Source organism: Emydura macquarii, unplaced genomic scaffold (assembly GCF_026122565.2).
Source record: "Emydura macquarii macquarii isolate MOO-44397 ecotype Brisbane River unplaced genomic scaffold, CSIRO-AGI_Emac_v2 contig_1390, whole genome shotgun sequence".
Lineage (NCBI taxonomy): Eukaryota > Metazoa > Chordata > Testudines > Chelidae > Emydura > Emydura macquarii.
Window position 1 is genome coordinate 3,869,797 of NW_027131527.1, and position 20,650 is coordinate 3,890,446.

Genomic DNA, 20,650 nt, shown 5'->3' on the forward strand with positions numbered 1-20,650 from the left:
AGATTGATAAAGGATGTCAAAAGCTGGATAAAAACAAACAAAAGTAAACTAATCCATTTCAAATTACATTTATTTTTATTCCTCTTTTGAAAACAAACACGCAAGGCATGCCTGTATCAGCAACACTTGAGTCAAGGGCCATTTTTTCTTTTTACTATCAATTTAGTGTTTTGGAGACAGGAAAACCTAAAGGAGCAAATAAAAACAAAACAAAATGTAAAACAGTTGACAGAAGTATACTGGGACTCTATTGCATCTGCCATCAAGGAATGCTGCAAACAACAAGTTTGTTCTTTGTAATTTTCATCCCATGAGAATTTTGATGCCTGTTGTAAAATTTGACTTCTATTATTTCCTCAGACCATTGGCTAGTTTTCCAGAAAAAAAAATTACACAGCTTAAGTAAAAATGGTAAGTTCAGTGGATAAACATTTTATTCAAGGCGTTAATACAGTTGATATCTAGTTTCTCACATGAGGCTATGTCTACACTGATAGCGGCAAATTTGTCACTGTCAGATCGATTTTTCCAGTTCGACTGAGTGGCAATGAAGACACACTCAATTGATCTGGAAGTCAATCTAATAAAATAACCTCCAAAAAAAGCTGCGTCGATGGGTATGTGTTTCCCAACTGTGCAGTTTAGTGGAGACTGCGCGCAAAACGGACGTTACGAAGTCAACGGGGGTTACTCAAGTTACTCTACATAGCTTAACTAACTCCTGTCGACTGCCGCCGAATTTGCCGGTCAGTGGAGACCAGGCCTGAATAATTAGTCTGAATTATTAATACCCACAAGACCTACTTACCAAGAACCTTGTGGTGTTGAACAGCACTGTTCCTTACAGATTATATTGAGATTGAAAACAAACATTTTTTTAAATATTTGTGTTAGGTACAAATTCTATTTTTACCATGGATTGAAATGGCTGAACAAAAGCCATTTTCTTTAGCCATTTTGGGGGACATAAGACTTACTTTCTGTATATTTTAATTTGCTTTCTGTGAAATCTGTGAGGAGAGAGTGGTAGACTAAAATGTTTATGATAGAGGGTTATGGCTTATTGCCTAATGGGTTATAGTCAAATTCACTTGTTGCAAATACACATACTGCGTTCGCTTAAATAGAAAAAAGATCCATTGTAAATGGTTGGGGCGAATGAGGACACAGTAGATTTTTTGGCCACATGGCTCTAGCTTTGTGACTAAAACAATAAGATAACAGCTACGAGTCCTGGTGACCTGATACTAGTGGAAGATGGTAGAGGACAGATGCCGAATCTGTCACTACTCTGCCCACTTTTGACATTCATACCCTGAACATTTAACTTTCTGTGGTCCTAATGGGTCAGCACAATTCAGAAGTGTAGGCAAGATACAGCCCCACAGCTAATGCACAAGAAAATCTCAAATTCTGCTACATGGAGACCTAACTTCTTTTACACATAAACAAATCACTGTCTAAATAACAGTGCTCTGGATCTCAGCATATGTGAGGTCAAGAGATCCATTCCCCTCCAATAATTATAATCCTCCCCAAAAAGAATGTAACTCTTGATGTCAGAACAAGCCACCACAGATGCCTGTAGCTTTGCCACCAATTCTCAGTCCCGTATGGTGTATCCACATTGAAAATTTTGGCTCCCAAGTCCAAAAGGTGAACATCACCTGATTAAAATTGCCCACAGCAATAATAGATAATGCCCTTGTGATTCAGAATCAGACTCCCAGAGAAGAAGCTAAAACTCTTCATCAGTCAGCTAATGTCTTTCTGTACCTGTTCCACTGCCACTGATCCACATGTGCCTTTGCAGTAGCTCAGACCACACTAATATGATCTCTGAAAAAAGTAAAGAGCAATCTTGTTTCACCTGGATTAACAGCTCAGTTCTCTTGTCTACATCCAAACTTTTCCCCCTCTGAGATACATAACAATAACTTTGGGGTGGGGGTTCTGTCACCACAGGTCATAATTCAAGAGAGTTAGGTGATGCCATCACATGCCATGATTACTCAGCTGCATGAATCACACCGGTGCTGAATAAAGCCCAGTTTCCATGATGAACTTATGGTTGAAGTTCTGGAGTGGGCCAACAAATAGGTCCAGTACTAAAGACAGAAGGACTTACAGCCAGGGGAAAGGCAGGATGACAGGCGAGAGGAAAGGCTCAGGCTGGCAGCACAGCTTGAGGACAGGGTTTTAACACAGGAGCAGGCACTTTTTTTTGAAGGAAGAGCAGCTAAGGGAGGGGAGGACGGAGCTCAGCAGTAAGCATTGTTTGAGTGGCTCATATCACTAAGGGCTGCAAGAGTATCAACTCACCCACATCACGGCCTGAGCGCCTCAGAGGTACCCTGTGTGTTTCTGGATGCAGCCCAGAAACAGTTTGGAAAACAAGTAGGGTGGCCCCTGCAGCTGCGTCTCATGAGTGTCTGGGCAGGGCAACTTTGCCCCATGTTCTCCTCCATGTTGACCCCCTTTCCTATGGATGCCTCCACCCTTTTTCCCCCACTGCCAATTGCATTACAAATGGGGAAACAAGGGAAAAGAGAATGCAGGGGACAGGCAGCAGTAAGGGGTTTCTATCTTGTCCATGGTTTCACTTTTTCATACATTTTTTTTCTTAAGGTTCTCTTGTTACTGGTATTTTAGTATGGTGACCGCAGCTGGCCTGCCTGGCAATGGATTAATGTTATTTCCTGGCATGAGATGAAAGCACAAACAAGAGAAATTCTTCAAAAGATGTCTCCTCCATGTTACTGGCTCTGGTAGCGGGAGCACACAGACCAAAAGGACTCCTCAGCAGGATGTGCTGGCAGGCTAGTCAAACTTCCTGTAATGTGCAGGATGGACAGTCAAGTTTTCCTACCATGCACCACAGTCAAAGGGCTACATGGCCACAGAAGGACACTAGGAGTCTGAGATGGTTGGTTTGACTCGGATAGGCAGCGTGGATTCCAGAGCCCGGAGTTCACAATCAGTGTAGATGCTCAAACACTTGGTTCTCTAACCCAGGGGAATCTGACTCAAGTTCCATTAACCCTGGGCTTACACTGCATTATAGACATATGGTATGTAATCTGTGAGCTGTAGTGGAAGCAGGTGCCAGTGCCCTTACATGTGCATGTCACAGTGGTTGCCAATTGCAGTGTGCTGGGACGGGGGTTCACTTGAAATTTATAAGTAATTTGAAAAAACCCTGCCACAGCAAATTAGGAGAAAAACTGGCCAGGTTGGTTAAAAAGAGACCAAGTGGCAACCTAAAATGCAGGCAGGTCCTCTGTAAGTGAGCAGTGACAATCACATTTAAAATTCCACAGCCACTCCTGCGGCCAGGTTTAACCGTCACTTTCACCAGTTTAAACCCAAAGTATCCCCATTAACACTAGCTAACCCAGCCAACCTCACAGGATTAATTGAGAGTAGAAGGTGGCCCCTATTATCTGAGAGTTTGCATGTCTTTCATTGCTGTGATGCTGCCCTTTAATATCAGTGACATCCCAGATATTTTGAAAAACTCTCAATTAAATCTGTGAAGTTGCTAATGTTAATGAGGATACTTTGGGTTTAAACTGGTGAAAGTGACAGCTAAACCTGGCCAAAGGAGTGGCTGTGGAATTTCAAATGTGATTATCACTGCTCACTTACAGAGGACCTGTCTGCAGCTAGACTAGTCAGTAAACCACATTCCTTGGTGTTTCTACATTAGTGGGCTTTAAACATATGGCAAGTTGTCTGAGGCCATGTCTATACTAACGGTGGCAAATTCGCCACCGCCAGTTGGATCTTTCTGGATCGATTGAGCGGTCAGTATAGACTCGCTCAATCAATCAGGAAGTCGACTGAGTAAATCCACCCCCTCAAGAAGCGTAGCACTGCGTCGACGGGAACGCTGTTCCCCTCGGCACAGCACAGTGTAGACAGTGTGCAGAAGGGAAGCAGAGCTGCTGCCGAGTCGCGAGGTAAGTGTAGACCAGCCCTGAGAAGGGAAATAGGAAGGGAATGGTTGTGGCATATTATATTTAGGGGAAAATGTTAATATTATATTAAGTTTGACATTTTAATTGCATAAGAGTTGAGAAATTCATATTTTAGGTTTCTACAGCAAGTATGACTTAGCCACATAGTACAGAAATATAAATGGGCATTTTGCCTGAGTAGGGATTGCATAATTTGGCCCTCAGACAGTAACACAAAATACGATATCAATAATAGGAGTCTGAGTTCAAATTACTTTAGGAGAAAAAACTGCTCAGTAAAACTGAGATTGGAACATTTTCAATTGTTGTAATACACAGGCTCGATTAAGACTTTTTCTATGAAAAACCATTTATCTGTTCTTCTGTGGTGTGTGCCTGTATTTGTTCATTTATACAGACCTTGGTCGCAATAACAGAAGTGCAACAGCGGAACTTGTCTTGGTCACGAAGAACAGATTGCAAAAATGCTTCTGATTTGAATTAAAATAATGAGTAACTAACTACAAGCAAAGATTAAATACAAAAACAATCATATACAATGAATAAGTAAAATCACATTAGAGGGAAAGGATATTTAAAGAATAACACAAGTTTTGAAACAAATCACTTAGGAAGGAAATCACTCAGGACCAAAAGTAAATGTCAAGGCTTTAAAAAAAAAGCATATGTGTTATAATCCTTGCAGAATTATTTGTGTCCAATTATTGCTCTTGTATATGTATGTATGTATGTGGTATATATACATACACCAGAGCAATAAATGGGCACAAATAATCTTGCAAGGATTATAATAATAAATGGCAAAAGAAAAAAACATTTTGTAGAGATGAATAAAAGATAGGCCCAAGTCACAACATTTGGATTTGCATTATAACCTGAATTTTCTCAGTGTTTGGGACTCAGATCCCATGATTTTATTTTTGCCATTCTCTATGCATATGATGCCTATTTTAAAAACATATTTCATTTAATAATTTTTCCTGAAAAGTATGGGTCTGATCTAAAGCGCCTCACAGACAGTGGAAAGGCTTTCATTGACTTAAAAGGCGTTGGATCAGAGCCTAAGTGTTCAAAATTCTGCACTAGGTTAACATATGTAGCTCTCATTGACATCAGTAGTGGGAACTAAACATGTGCATCACTGAGTGGGGTTTAGCTGTAGATTTTCTAAGTGGAAATATAGGTTAAAAGAAGTGGGAAGAGATGGGAGAAACCGCTTAAGGAAATCAGGTCAGTGGGACAATCAAGAAATAAGACAATTCATATCTCTTTTCTCTATTCTGTTTCCACGCACAATGGCCTCGTTTAGTCTCTTCCCCTTTGTCATCTGAAGGTATTAGTACTTAAAAAAGAATGCAGTTACCATTTTTCTGATCCATATCAAAACAAGGTTACAGCTATCTTGCCCTTTGATTGCAATAGGAAGTTCACTCTACATAACTCTGTGGGATCGTTTAGATTGTGTTTCTATATAGCACCATTCCCATATGTATTCTTCTATGGAACATTCCTTCACTATCCAACTTATATTGGAGGCAAGAAAAACAACAAAGCACACCACTTATTATTCCCTTTAAAAGAGACAATGCCATTTTTGTTTCATATAACATGGATTAAAACATCAAGTGCTTTATGGAAAAACTAAAACTGTGAACTGAAAGGTTAAGTGCTTCCTCTAAGTGAAGAATGTCCCTCAGCTTTCCTTGAGCCAACAAAGAGCAATGGAATAAAGACAGTTGCATCTGAGGCTTTGGACCACTGGGTGCCAGTATACCCCCAGGCTCATTGTGCTGAGGATGGGTTACCGTTACCATGGTACTTAACCTGCAAAAACAATTCACTGGGAAAAAAGCAGACTTCCTTCCTATTATATTAGATGATTAAATGTTACACGTCTTGCAGTGACACAAACTTTGATATTGTGAAAATCATGGAAGACATTGGGGAAATAGATTGGAGGGAGCCCACTCCATTACATAGGCTGGACCAAGGAAAGTGTTCTGGAACCTAATTTTCTAATTGTAGACTGCATTTCAGGAATGTGGGTAAACATGCAGGCTAGTTTTACATTAATACCCAGGTGTATATGAACACTTGGATGATAACACAGTAAGCAGTTTGTTCAGGGTTTTAAGCTCTGGCAGTCATGCCACATTTGGTGTGCAGGCTTTGTCAGATACCTTTAGCTTGCTATAGAACATAGAAAATGCCATACCAGATCAGATCAACGGCCACTGTCCTACCTCTGACAGTGGCTAATATCAGTTTCATAGAAAGGTGTAAGTTATGGAGGAAGTTTCCTTCTCACCCGAGGCAGTCAAAAGTTAGTTTATACCCTGAAGCTGGGGAAGGCTGTTATCTTTTATATAAGATAAAGGAAGATATTTTTATTATTCATATAAATGTGTGATCCTTTTTTAAATCTCACTATGCTCTCTGCCTCAGTAGAATCTCGTGGCAGGGAATTCCAGTTTCATCATGTTAACATACCTTTCTTTCCAGCAGTTTTAAGTGCGTAATTGTGGGAGCACTAGAAGAAAGGGACAAGTTTGGGTTTCCTGAACTCAATGCATACCCCAAATTCCTTGGATATTCAATCGTTTGTGACTTCCATGGAAGCTTGTGGTGTGCAAAGAATGCAGGATCAGGCCCACACTACATAAAATATAGAGTGAATAAATTGCAGTGAAGGCTGGTGTTTGGATGGTACTCTGTAGAAGACAAGGAGTGGAAAAAGGGAGAACAGCATTTTTTTTCTGATGGATGAACTTAATAGGTACCTGCCAGTTTCCTGTAACACAACATCTAAAACAGAAGTGAATATGTTTTTAGTTAACATGCAGTAAGCTTTTCTGAGGCTTGGGATACTTTTGGGGGTTGGGAGAAAAGGAAATGCTTGATTGCCAGTCAAGTTTGTCCAAATCTTAACTTCTCTAGACCTGATGCTGGGGGTCACCAAGATATAGAACCTTATTGTTCTGTATTAAATATCAGTGGCTCTAAATGGTTATAATGAAGGCAGAATTCCTCCAGGAACTCTTGAGGAATTAATGCAGTAGCAGGTCAGCTACCCTGAAATGGGGGCAATGTGTACATCCCTCCGTGCCTGGCCAGCTCTGCTGATTGGTGCGGGAGAAGAAGGGGGAGTAAACCTCTACCAGCCAGGGTAGCTACTATCCATCGTGGGTGCTAGGAAGGGAGGGGACCTTCACTCATGAAAGGGATCCTGTCCAGTCCCTATACATGGGCACAAGGTGGCAGAGAAGAAGATGGAAGGAGCCTTATCTGCACAAGACAAGGCACAACTGCGCCTTAAGTGTGTTCTCCCAGGTCATAGTAAGTGTCTTTGGGAGAGCCAGTATTAGACTTAGATGCCTGTTCCCTGCTCTAATCACTGTATGTACTATGTTTACATGTTTTTTTCTAATGAGATGGAATCTTAAACAGTTATTTTAAAGTTATTTTTAAAAAATTCAGTTAATCTTTAAATAAATTAATTTCATTGCACACATGAAAGGACACATACCCTTTTAAAGTCTGACTCTTCCCTCTGGTATTTCCCTCTCTGTGACACAGAAGGAAAAGTATATATGTACGGTACTTGAGCAATGGGGACTGTGTAGTGAATAAATTACAAACTATTTTCAGAAGAGAGAGTTCTATTTTTCCAACTCAGTAAACCAAAAAAATCTCATCCATTTAATAAGTCTTATCCTGGAGACGTTAGTTGTTAAAAAGTCCCACTGAAACTAGAATGAAGTATGCAGGAACAGACATATGCATGTAAATGTTTGTTCAAGAATTTATTTTCTATGTGTAAAGAAATGATATTCTACTTCTCACACTTTCCTAATAGTAGTAATATGATGCAAGATCTAATTTTCACTTACAGGGAAACAACGAATCTTTAGGACATTGTCCTGGGACTTGAGCATATTTCAGTATCTCTCTCTGCATCCATATTAAACTTAGTTCTGTGCACATAGCTTTATTTGAGAAGTATATCTTTTTTTTTTTTTTAAATGACAGCATTTTCTATTGAAGTGACCTGGTTTGTTCCACAGTATTTAGAGTGGATTACGCAGAGCTTTTGGAAAGGCTCTGTGAAGTAAACAGAATAGGATCAAGGATCAGGGCATTTTGCAAGTAGTCCTCTCGTAGGTACTGGAGGAATTTGGCATTTAATTTAGTGTGCATAATAAAATAATACAAGAAAAAAAAAAAGGAAACAGGAACGAAGATCTCACTGCCCTCATGAGGGTATAATTTAGCTTTCAAACTGAATTCACTAGTTCAGAGAAGTGCCTATTTTTAACAGAATACAGCCTGGTTCCAAGAAGATGACAGATTTTGGAAATAAGTTTCCATCACATAACTGGCATTTCTCTTGCTCCAGATTTGGTGCTGATACTAACAGAGGTAAGGGAGCTCCCTATGTCCATTGGATGGTTTAGGCATCCAACATTATTAAGTATTATGATTTTACACTGTGGCAAATTAAACATTCCAGAAAAATAAAGCAGAAATTCTGAAAGTCATCTAGCAGTTCTGCCATCCCTATAGGCCTCATATTGCTGATAAAACTTGTTACTCCTCATATCTCCCTGAACTGTTTTCAGAGCTTGCTTTCATAGGCATTTTCTTTGTGGTTAGGGGCAGAAGCAAAGAAAGTAATCCTACTGCAATTATGGTTCACCAGGGTGACGCCATCTGCTAATCCCCAATATCTAGTAGGCAGTAGGGTTCTCTGCTGTATGATTTTTGTCCTGTTGAGCAACAAGAGTTGCATCTCATATTCCCATCTAAATCCTGACAACCCTCTAGCATTCTGTTAAGCAGAATTGCTAAGCAGTTCTTTGTGCAAGTTACAAACTATTAGAAAGTTTAGAGATAAAGGAATATAATTTAAACAAAGTGGTTTGATTTCTAGAGGTCTTTCAGTACAGGAAGTCTGAAGTCTTTTGGGAAATCATGCCCTCACCAGAGCACTTTTTCCTTTTTCCCTTGTTTTCTTTCATTTTTCTTCACTCCCCCTGCTGTGGTCTGCTATCCTCTTTCATTATGTTATCCATCTAATTTAGTTTGTAAGCTCCTTGGCACAGGGAAGTTACCTAATCACTGGTCTCTAAAACATCACAGCACATCAGTGTTGTTACAGAAATAAGTAATAATCAAATTTTGCTCTTACTATACAAGTACATAAATAAGAAAATATTTTCTGCTCTATTAGAGATTGGACTAAACCAAAACACCTAATTCAATACCCTGTCCCCTCCCATGTGGTGTTTAAAACCTGAATACAGATTATGCAAATGGATCCTGTTTTATACTTGGCCAAACCAGGTATGAGTGCTCAAAATCTGTAACTGAATTTTGCAGCTTGAACCCATTTCCATTAATGTTTTTAAAATGGTCCAGATATATTGAGTACTTGTTGCTACTGAAGAGAGTGTCTTACTCTGCTGCTTATAACAGCGAATGGACAGAACTTTACATTCCTACTAGTGTTTGCAGACACATTTTCAAAATGTGAGCTACCAGAATGCTGGGCTGGACTGATGAAGGGCTTTTTTACTTTTTTATTGTTTTTTGGTTGTTGTAGAATTTTTAGAACACCTGAGGAAATTCTCATTTTATTAATTTCCATCAGTAAATAAACCGCAATGAAACCTCAGTGCAACAGATCCTCCTCACCCTTATACTTTTAAAAAGCAGTTTCTATATAGAATTTAACAAATGTAAAAAAAAGGCGTTGATAGAACTTGTCATGGAACTCCCACAAGACTTTATTACAGGTGACCTAAAATAGCAGCTCTTGTAATTCAGGTACACTCTCTATTTGTACCCGGAGCCTGCTATAGAACTCTCCTGAGTTTTCCTCTCACAATTCTTACAGAAGAGGTGATTCGGTTTAAACTGCTAAGACAATCATTTCACGTTCACTATGTTTAATAGTTTTTCAACATAGTTTTCATACTTTAACATTAAACACTCCATTTCATCTTCTGCTCATGTAATCCTGCTGACAATCACAGCTTCTAAAATTGTTACAAGAATCTTAAAAAATGCCATTTCTTAAGTTTCCTTTTATGTTGTTTGTTAGGGCATTGCTATCTTTAAATGTGCGCAGGTTACACACACCTTAGAGGTTTATGTACAGTTCCCTTAATGGGAACTTTTGCCAGCAGAACTAATTGATACAACTTTTAGCCAGAGAAAAACAATTTAGTGCCACACTTACTGTTGGGGCTACAGGAGGCAGGTCCACCAGTTTGTAGGCATTAGCTTCTGTGTCATTCCAGACAACCTTGAGGGACTCCACAGTACTTGTGCAGTTGGGATCCTGAGGGGGGCAAGAGACGCCCCTTTGAATAGAGTGAACGTTCATGGGATGAAATAAAAGCAATTTCCAAAAGCAACAGATGTCACCAAAAAATCTCTGCCGTGAATTTTAAACACTAAGCCTAGTTTCCCTGGTTTTATTATGGAGCAGATTGTCAGATTTTCTGTCTGGAACTATGTGAGATGCAGGGTGTCTCAGTAGAGCCTCAGATTGCTTCTTTCCCTCTCCAGCTCAGCAAAAAGCAGTACCAGCAGCTTCCATTTAAATATAAAAGCTTGCAGGGTCTGCACATGCCCAGTTAGGACCTTGCCCCATTCAAATTAAGGCTTCTGTTTCATTACATTACAAAATTGGTGTCCACTCAGAAACAATGTTATCTTCTTGCTTTTGACAAATTTAAATCTGCGTTATAATATGAACGGAAAAAGAGAAGGCGGGGGAAGGTTGATTTTACTAGCTGACTTGAATAATAGTCGTAGTTGTTAATTTCTTCACTGTCTTGGTGAATTAATTTTTCATCCACTGCAATTAAGGAACGTGCAAACATACCATTATGCCAGAAATGTAAGGAATCAAATTAAATCAGATACGAAACAGTTTGTGTATACGTATAGGTTACGATCAGCTGCCAGTCTGCGTTTAAAAATAAAACAGGAAAAATACATGCTAAAACCAATTAAAGTCACCCTGAGCTCTACTTCCTTTTCTGCCTCTCAGTTTTGAAACCATTCATAGAGAAAGTGACAAATAACCACACGTTTCAGAAATTGTTAACCTTTGAAGTTTTTGGAAGGAAGAACATACAGGACCTAATTGTCATTTAAAGTACGGCCCTTTTACACTGTTGTGGCAGTGTCAAAAGTGTTTAAATGAACTGTATTTCCACTTGAATGCTCCTTTTACACTACTAGACTGATATAAAGGGGTCTTAATATAAATGAGAATCAGGCCCACATGGTGGAGGTCTGTCTTAGCAGATATTGGCTAGCCAAATATCACAGTGTCATAGTTTTTAGGCCTTGCAGCCACACTCAGTGCTGCTATGGGGGCTATTAGCTTCAGGACAACTAGTAATACAAAAATCAATGGCATGGGCTATTTCTGAAAGCCTTTATGAGAAGATTTTTTTATTGTAACAATGAAAATTGCATTCCCAGAGGCCCACTCGGAGATTCCAGTTCTCACACAGCTTTTCTTGAGCTAGACCTACAGTACCTAATTTGAATCAGGGCACCAGGGTGTGAATAACTGCAACTGCTCTCTGCACTGTTACTCCACGCAACCAACCTCTCTATCCTCAGTGCATGCATTCACATCGCCAGTCCTATACATTCACCTTCTTCTAATGGCCATATAAGAAAGTTGCCGCTCAGCATCCCAACCAGAAGGAGGGCTCTCCTAGGCTAAGGGTCCCCAAGTCCCCAAAGGGAATTACAACATGTATATCTAGTACATTTTGCCCTTTGTTGAGTGGAAAGAGATTCTCATAGGGAAAAAACAAGTGTGCGTGTAGGTGGCGGAGTGACATGAAAAGAGAATAGAGGGTTAGGGGAAAATGAGCTAAATAATTTCATCATACAGGGAACAAGATATTCTCTGAATACTGACTCCAAGGGCAATCCATCTAGCTTTTTGTTTGGGGTAGAAAATGCTAAAGCATGAGGAAAAATCCAAAGGCACCTACTTTCCATTCTGCGCTGCTTGTCTCTCTGAAAACCATCACGTTTCTCGTAAATAACTCAATAACCCAGCTGCTTCCATGGTGCAGAAGGCCTATGAATCGTGGATCCTGAATGGTGCCTGATTTTTAAACCATGTGGTTTTATGTACTACTGTTCTGTACATTATAGAGTAGAAATCGATACAGTAGAGACTGGGGAGAGGGAATTGTACAACGTTCATCTTTCTGTACAGGATCAAACTGATAAAACCTATAAACCAAAGCTTCAAACACAGCCACAAATCCCAAATCACCAGAGATGTTTTTTACTCCATTTTCTAATTTTCTTTACCCAAATCCTGTGAGTTCCCTCTTTTATGTTTTAGTCTCATATTAGTCTGCTTACAGACAACTTGTCTGTTATTCTTTCCTTTCCCCACTACACAAAGTCCATTTTTTATTTTGTTTCATCATAACTCCACCACCTGCAGTCAAAGCCCTAAGTGTTTTATTTCCACTTTGCTCCACTTGGCCTTTTATGCCAAGAAAACATCCACCTCTTTAGTCTCTATGGAGGAGCCCATAACCTGTCTGAGAAACATTAACTCTAGCATTTGATCATGTTGCAAAAGGTAAATCAGAAGGTGTTAGAAATCATGCATCTACTTGCTTCATTAGAGGTCGTGGTGTTGTACCATGCTTTTACAGACTGGAGAATTTGTCTAATTCAGAAGCTGACTTGATGAAATTATCAAAATATACATGGTTTAAGGAGAAAAAGAAAGTCACATACACAGGCGTTACTCAAAAGTGGCCTATAATTTCTGGTACACAACTTTAGATTCTTAGCACCCGATCTATAGAGATGCTAGGACCCAGAGCTTCATTAGAAGTCAATGAGTGCCTCAGTATCTCTGAAAAATCAAGCCCTAGCTGTCTAAAATTGGACATCCAAAAACTGAGGCACCCGGTTACTAGCCATTAAGAAACTGTCCCTAAGAGCTCATTCTGGTTTACAGTCAGTGATGCAAACATACCTTACATCACTCCTATAATGTACAGTTTTAAGTGAACTAATCTCAGAAACCAGATATTATAGCAATTTTCTTGTGTGTGACTAATGAGAATTTCCCAAAAGACTGCAAATTACTATTTTTAATCTTCACAGATTTGTATTATTCTATTTGACAATGCACAGAAGATTTCACATTTAGCACTTAAACTTTACATGTAGTTTGATATTTCACACAATCTTTCCCTTAGAGGTCCAGAGAATAAAGGTGGAAAAAGCCTCTTGGGTCTGTCATGCAGACCACATGGTGTATCCATAAGCATGCTCAAAGCTCGATCTTAAACACCAGCATTGCTAGGAAATACTTGTGAGCAGGAAGAACATTCTTCACTAAGGACATGCAAATCCAGACATAATCCCATGCCATCCTATGCTGTAAATTCCTGCCATCCAACACATTACCACAAGGAGTCACAGTAATAGGATCCTCTAATGTCAATCAGAAGGGGATGATTTTCTCCCTATATTGATCTTGAAACAGATTGGTCATTGAACTCTCAGTTTTTAGGATAAGAGAATATGAAAATATGGATTTATTCAACCATAAATCAGGTGTTGGCTCCTCGTTTGGGAGCTGACTGGTAGAGTAATAGATTTTAAGGCCAGAAAGGAACCCTGCAAAAATCTAGTCTGACCTCTTGTATAGACATAGGCCACAGAACCTTCCTGAATTAATTCCTGTTTGAACTAGAGTATCTCTTTTAGAAAAACATCCAATCTTGATTTTAAAATTGCCAGCAATGGAGAATCCACTACAACCATTGGAAAGGAAGCCTACGAGAAGGTAGAGGTAGGCAGGACGGGCTGCTTCTAGAGCAGTCCCATTCCGCAGCAGTAAGTGGGGAAGCGGATTTTAGAATGTAAATAATACTACAAGCTGTGCCCTGCTGACAGAACATAATAAAAGCACAGTGGTGGTGAAAGAACCCTGGAGTGTGTGTGGTCTGTGGTTAAGGCCTAAAAAGACACTCAGGTGGATGACCTTGTAACAAGGGGGTTTTGATGGCACTATTCTTTGGGGTATCTAATCCCTTTCCCATTAATAATTCCTTATAAATAGAAATTACAGGTATGGGAAATTAGGACAAACTTATTCTAATTTTTAGTACCTATAAAGTATGGGCTAAAAAGATTATGAACATATTTTACAGAAGAAAAAAATGCTAGAAACAGGAAAAACAGCTGGGAATAATTTATTGAACAAAGATAGTTTGGGTTCTTATCTAAGCCTATTCCTCTTAAAAGGATCATCAGGAGACCTCTCCCCTCTGTATTTGTTCTTTAATCCCTTATACTCATTTCTTTCTTGGCCCAGGTAGCTGTAAAAAGGGAATTTATCAGTTTATTACTCCAAATTTTATAGCCCAGGCTTGAACCTTCTTATATTACACCTTTCATTGATGTTACAAACTTCTGCTACTGCCTTTTAGCAACAGGAGGTTGAGAGGCTCAGAAAACAATGCACTCTTGAGAGACATCCATTCTCATGTGAAACAGAAAAATGTCACTAACTAGCATGCTGCAAGAAGAGTGAGAGAACCAAGCCAGAAGCAGAGATACATTTCCCAAGGCTAAAACTGACAGTTTACCTTCACTGGGGTTGGCATCATGATAGGCTAAAAAATTACAGCCGCGGAAAACTGAAAAGCTTTCAGGTGTAAAGCCTGTGTTCTGAGGACAGTGGTTGGAAAATACACTTTGGGGGGGGGATCCCTTTTCAAAATCTTTAAATAAAAAAAAGTCAGGTTTTCTAAGTATGCAATGTATTTGTAACCTTGTCAGTCCCTGGATATTAGAAAGACAATGTGGCTGAGGTCATATCTTCTGCTAGTGAGAGAGACAAGCTTTTGAGCCCCACTGAGCTCTTCTTCAGGTCTGAGAAAGGTACACTAAACATCACAGAAAAATGCAAGATGGAACAGGTTGTTTAATAGTTAACACATATTGTAGAAGATCATTCAAAGTAGAATGTCCTATTTACACCTCTGCAATCATAGGACAAAAGAGGAGGTTAGTGGGATACAGATTGTTGTAATAAGCCATAAATCCAGTGTCCATTTAGTCCATGGAAATTTGTGTAGAAAACTAAACACAATGTTCATTTCAGTACAATTCTTTGAAATTAAAATGTTAATGTAGGTTTGAAATGTTGAGATGAAACAAATGTGTTGTTTTATTTTTTTGGAAACCGAAAATAATTCAGTTTTCAATTTGTGTAATTTTTGTTCCTCTCCTCTTTATTTTGTTCTCCCTCTTTAGTCCCAAGAAGGCTGTATTATCTTTCAATGTGTATGCCAAAATAAAGGACTATCTTTGCCTTAAATTCTTTTATAATATTTGATGATCAGCACAAAGTGCACTGCAAAATAGGCAAAGGTATTGATCTGAACCCTTTTTCTGTGAAGGGCTTAACAGTGCTGAGGGTTGGATGGAAAAATAAGCATGGTCTTCTAATCTGTGTAGCCTCAGTGCCTTATCTTTGTGCACTGAAATGTCTGTGGTAGTAGCCTCCTTTGGACAGCTTTCCTCCAATTTCAGTGTGTGCTTGAAAGTGTAAAGGGAGCTAAAAGAAATCAGGGCATTGTCACTACAATAAACATGTCTGTCATGCAAGGGGTTTGGTTTTTGTAACCCTCACAGTGCCACCATCTTGAGCAGCAGGGGCGTGGGTCACAGTCCACCAGGGGGGATAGATAGCATCAAGTAGCATTGTATGGGGTGGGGCAAAGCAGGAGGGATGTGTATGTGGGAGAGGCACGGTCCACCAGGAGGGAGCATCAAGCAGCATGGGAACGGCTGGGGAGACATATTTGGTCCTGATTATGGGATTTGATATTTCAAGGGAACTGACAGTTTTTGTGTTTGACATTTGTGTGGATGTTGTCTTGAGAATGCTGAAGTGAGGGTGGGGGAGGGAGAGCAATAAAAACTAAGCAGGTGGAGAGAAGTTTACAGTGCATATCTACCCAGCCTTCCTATATAGTTGTATTGTAATGCTTACTGGTAGAGTTGCCCTCTGCAGCCCTGTCAGGTTGGCTATCCGCCTGGGTTTCAGAGACCATTTTGGGTGCCATCCTTGCCTGGGTCCCTGACTCAGGACTAGGCTTGTTGAAGAGATCTTGTTTGTCTGGGAGAACCTTTTCCTGGTTGTGGTCACATGTGTGCCTCCAGTGCTGTGGTCAAACTACTCCCTCTGTAGTCAAGTTTGGTGGTGGTCTCCCTGGCAAAACTACAGTCCAGCTCCTCATAGTATGGGCAGATACTAGGAACATTACTAGAGGTCTTGTTTGTGTTCTTGTAATGCTTTCAGAGCCCCTTTGCTTAGGTGTGGTACTGGTCTGCTCAGTGTATCCCTTGTCCTGCATTTGCTCTGCTAGCTGTTTATAGAGCTTCACAATGGGACTGAATATGTTCTTCTCCCCAGAGGACAAGGAAGTCCAGGACCTCTGGATGGGACCACAATGGAATCATGCAGCCTGGCTGCTACAATGGACTCCGGGTGGGTGAGCTTGCCAGAAGCTGGAAATGCAAAGTGGTGCGCCTGACTTTGTTCTAGCATTTAAACAGGGAGATGACATCTGCTCAAAATACTCCAGTGCAATAGAGGGCACACAGGTAAGCAGACAGGCTGGTTCAGGTGTGAAGCAACGCAGTATGGAATAGTACTGGGAAGACTGCTTGAAGCCATATGGTTAATCTGAAATAGGGATGTGTACATACAAACCTTATATGGGTATCACTCATTCTGGAGTAGAATTGTTGCTTCCAAAGTGGATTAATTAGAGTAGGATAAGGTGCCAGATAATATAAAATAAAATAAAAAATTTATACCTGGACACAAGACAGTTTGTGCTCAAAAACAAATTTACCTGTCTAGACAAGCCCAAATTCATCTTTAAGCTGCAGAAGGCCTTCTATCAGTGATCAATTGACATTACCTTCTCCAAAATGCTGTTCTGATGGAAACAGGTGCAGGGATGACCATGAAATTAAGCATGAACTCCATGGCTCTAAAGAACTCAGTATTTTTTTAGTTTTGTAGATCTTTAAATCACTTTAACTTCAGCAGACTTTCCCACTCTCACTCAATACTCCAGATAAGGAACTTTGACTGGCCTCACTTTGCATGGTTAGTAACCAACCTTTTGTGCCTTGTGGAGGATAGCTCTGATATACCATAAGCTTCTGGTAAATCCATGATACCTTCACAGAGTCAGATCACCCACCCTATGTAATGTCCTAAGGGATGGAGAACACTTTAACTGTGTCATGAGAAGACCTCTGTTTACTCCCCACAGCCAGCCCAGGGTGCTTTGCTTGTTAATAATGTCAATGGAGAGGAGATCTGACCTATTTTTTAGTAGTGATAACTCTTTGTCTTCAGTGTCCTTTTTAGGGTTAGTTGAAAGGGACAGTTTCCTCCAAATCTCTGGATGGGAATTCTCTTTGCTGGGATTAATTATCCCATTCAACCCATGACCCATTTCAGACTTGGTTGGGAAAAAAAAAAAAAACTAGCTCTGCTGCCTGGAGTTGGTATGGGAGAGAGGGACTATGGTCAGTAAGCTATACAGTCATTGCCCTGGGGCATATTTATATAAAAAAATGTTCATTTTTAATTAACTAATTCCTCCTCTAAAGGTGAGGCACAAGCTGAACCCTCCCCTTTCCTCATCAATTTATCTAACTGGGATGCAAATGCCATATAATTCTAATAATCTGTTTTCTTGGTGTGAAATAATTTTTCCCTAGATGCCTCTACTAGCTCTAGTCTCTTTATGTACTTTTTACGTTAGTCATACGACATGCAACAACATCCATCTGTGTACATGCTTTTAAAGTCTTTCCATTTGGGAAAGAGGCAGGAGACCACAGCTGTGCCCTGGAATCTATATATTTTTATTTCAAACACACAGACTGAGTCATCTTTATATTGTGGGAACAATTCAGAGTTAATCTGAGGAATATTTCACCTCCCCATTTATCAATGGGTCTTGGTATTGCTGCTGAGATCTCTGCATCCCATGATGACATTCCCTCTGCTGTGCCCATACCTTTGCATGACCCAGACGCATTTTTCCCTTCCCCTTGAAGTCCCCTCCTGTGTGGCTGTCACTTGCTTCCTCTGGTCATGGTCATCTCTGCCCTGGGCATGATACTTCATTAAGATGTTTTCCTCATTCCTCCTAATCACTGCTGCTTTCCCCACTACATCTTCTGCATCCTGCTTGCTTTCACTGTATTAGCTGGGTCCACTCTTTTGGTCTGTGACTTTTTTCCTCAGTCCTTGGTTTATTGTTCACTGGCACCAGCTGTGCCCTGTTAATCCATTCAGAAGGGGTTCCCATTCTCTGTTGCTGAACCTGCACCAATCTCCAGGGAGCCTCTGTGCTAGTGCTCCCAGATGCCCTTTGCTGAGATTTCTAGGATCAGTATTTCTGTCTCTGCAAGTTTCCTGTTTCTCATCCTTTTTAAGACTATGTCTACACTACAGCCTGTGTCAGCAAAACTTATGTTGCTCAGGAGTGTGAATATTCCACCCCCTGAGGGACATAAGTTACATCGACATAAGGGTTCATGTGTACAGTGCTATGTTCATGGGAGAGCTTCTCACACCAACATAGCTTCTGCAGCTCGCAGAGATGGTTTTATTATGCTGATGGGAGAACTCTCTCCCGTTGGCATAGAGCATCTTAACCAGACGCACTGCAGCGGTGCAGCTGGATTGGTATAGACATGGCCTTAGGCTGTTTTACATTTCTGCTGTCCTTGCCTTCTTTCTCACTATTCTACCCTGACTACCTTACAACCAAAAATAAACTACAGCCATTTCTCCCCTATGCTTTCTTTACCTTTTTAGGGTTGTCAGTTTCACTAACGGTTTGCTTCACGCACCAGTCCCAGTGCTGTGTCACCACTTGTCACTGCCTCCCGATGTCCATGAGGGCATCAATCATTGCTGTGTGCCAGGATGGATCCCTGTACACCATTCATAATACAAAGAGACCACTTGTATTAGCTGTTTTGTGAGACGAAAGAGTTTTTATCCACAAAGGAGAGGAACAAAGATGAGGATTCTCTGATCCTTCAGTGCTGAGGTCATAAACACATAAAGGGATGGATTGCCATCTGGGCTCCCAAAGGTACTAACAGCCGGTCACCACCTCTTGGGATGGTCTCTTAAAGGGCCTCAAGCTTCTCCTGATTGACCTTCCTTCGTTTGCTTTGTCAGGTCAGTTCCTGGACCTTCACTTTCAATTATGCCTGTCAGCCCTTCACTTTTTGGGCTTGCTGTCTTCTTAGAAGCAGGCTAAAACAGGACTGTCGTCATCATCTTACTCTCCCAGGCTTTTCTGCCTCATTTTCTTTCCCTGCACTCTCCCTTTTATAGCAGGCTCTGTTTCCTCTATTTGTTGCAGCTGTGGGTGTCTGCCTCCATGATTGGTAGTTGTGTGGGGTGTGTGATCAACCTGCTTGCTTGTAAGCAGGAGAGACTCTATTCTTCCTTTGTCTACATTCAGTATGGCGTTTGTAGATGCAGCTGTAGAGAGCTGAGCTGCTGCAAGTTGGAAATACTTAAGATACAGAAGTTGTTGGTAGCCAGCTGCTTATATACTGTGAGCAAAGGCTCAGTTCCTACTTGCTCTGTGGAACTGATAGCCTCCTTGTTTGGCCAAAAGTCACTGTCCTGCTTCCAGGAAAGGCTGTTCTTATCTTCAAGCCCAGCTCTTTGATACTTATTCAAAGGTCTCCTCCTAGGCAGCTGGCAGGGAGGCTTTAAATCAATCAATCTGCCCTCCAACCATGCTAGGCTTGGTTTGGCCCAGCCCTCCTCTCTTGTGAACTGGTGGATCCAGGACAGCCTTATAGATTATAAATTTGGAGTCCATAAATTTTCTGGAGCAGACTTTCAGATAGGCAATACTGTGCTATGAAACCTGAGTCAATTAGAGCCATCTACTACAGCCCCTAGTGTGTGGAACTTATTTTCCCTGGACATCGGGCGTAGTCCATTACTCATCAGATTTCAGTGATGACTTCTAAACCCACCCCTTTCTCAGAAGTGCTTTCAGTCTAGCCACTTTATACGACCTTGTCTTTACTGCTAAAAAGCTGCATTTTACCTCAGGATAACTAACATGCGTGAGCTATCCCAAGGTAAAAACACAGTGAAGACTGAGCACTGTGGTTTTACCAGGGGGCAAACTCACCAAAGTCAACCTCAGGCAGGGATATAGTGCTGACCTTCGCAAATTTAGCTCATGGTAAAACTAAAGTGCTCTGTCTTCACTGTGTTTTTACCTCAGCACACTTCGCTCACGTTAGTTACCCTGAGGTAAAAAAATGCAGCTCTTTTAACAGTGAAGACAAGCTCAAAGACCTGCTTGGCATTCAGCTGGATTGTGTTACAATATTCAAATTAGAGAAGTTCTCTCCCTACTGAACTGCGCACATCTGCCTGCTGAAATACACTTAATGATCCTGCAAATGGTTAAGCCACATCTGTCTCTTCAGTAGGTGCAGAAGGTCATATTATTGTACTGATATTCTTTTTCTCACAAACAGACAGCTCCAATACCGGCTGTAGCTCAGGA

At 40.6% G+C, this 20,650-nt stretch overlaps 1 long non-coding RNA gene across 2 annotated transcripts in view; it reads left to right on the forward strand.

Annotated features, from left to right (window-relative positions):
* The window catches only part of LOC137156197 (uncharacterized), a 67,406-nt gene that overhangs the window by 31,642 nt on the left and 15,114 nt on the right, over positions 1–20,650 (forward strand). The window contains exon 3 of one of the 2 annotated variants that reach the window (XR_010920691.1): positions 2,629–2,997. The exons of the other annotated variant lie outside the window; for it this stretch is intronic. This is a non-coding gene — a long non-coding RNA (uncharacterized lncRNA). Of the gene's footprint in view, positions 1–2,628; positions 2,998–20,650 lie in introns of those variants that run through there. 2 annotated transcript variants of the gene reach the window in all.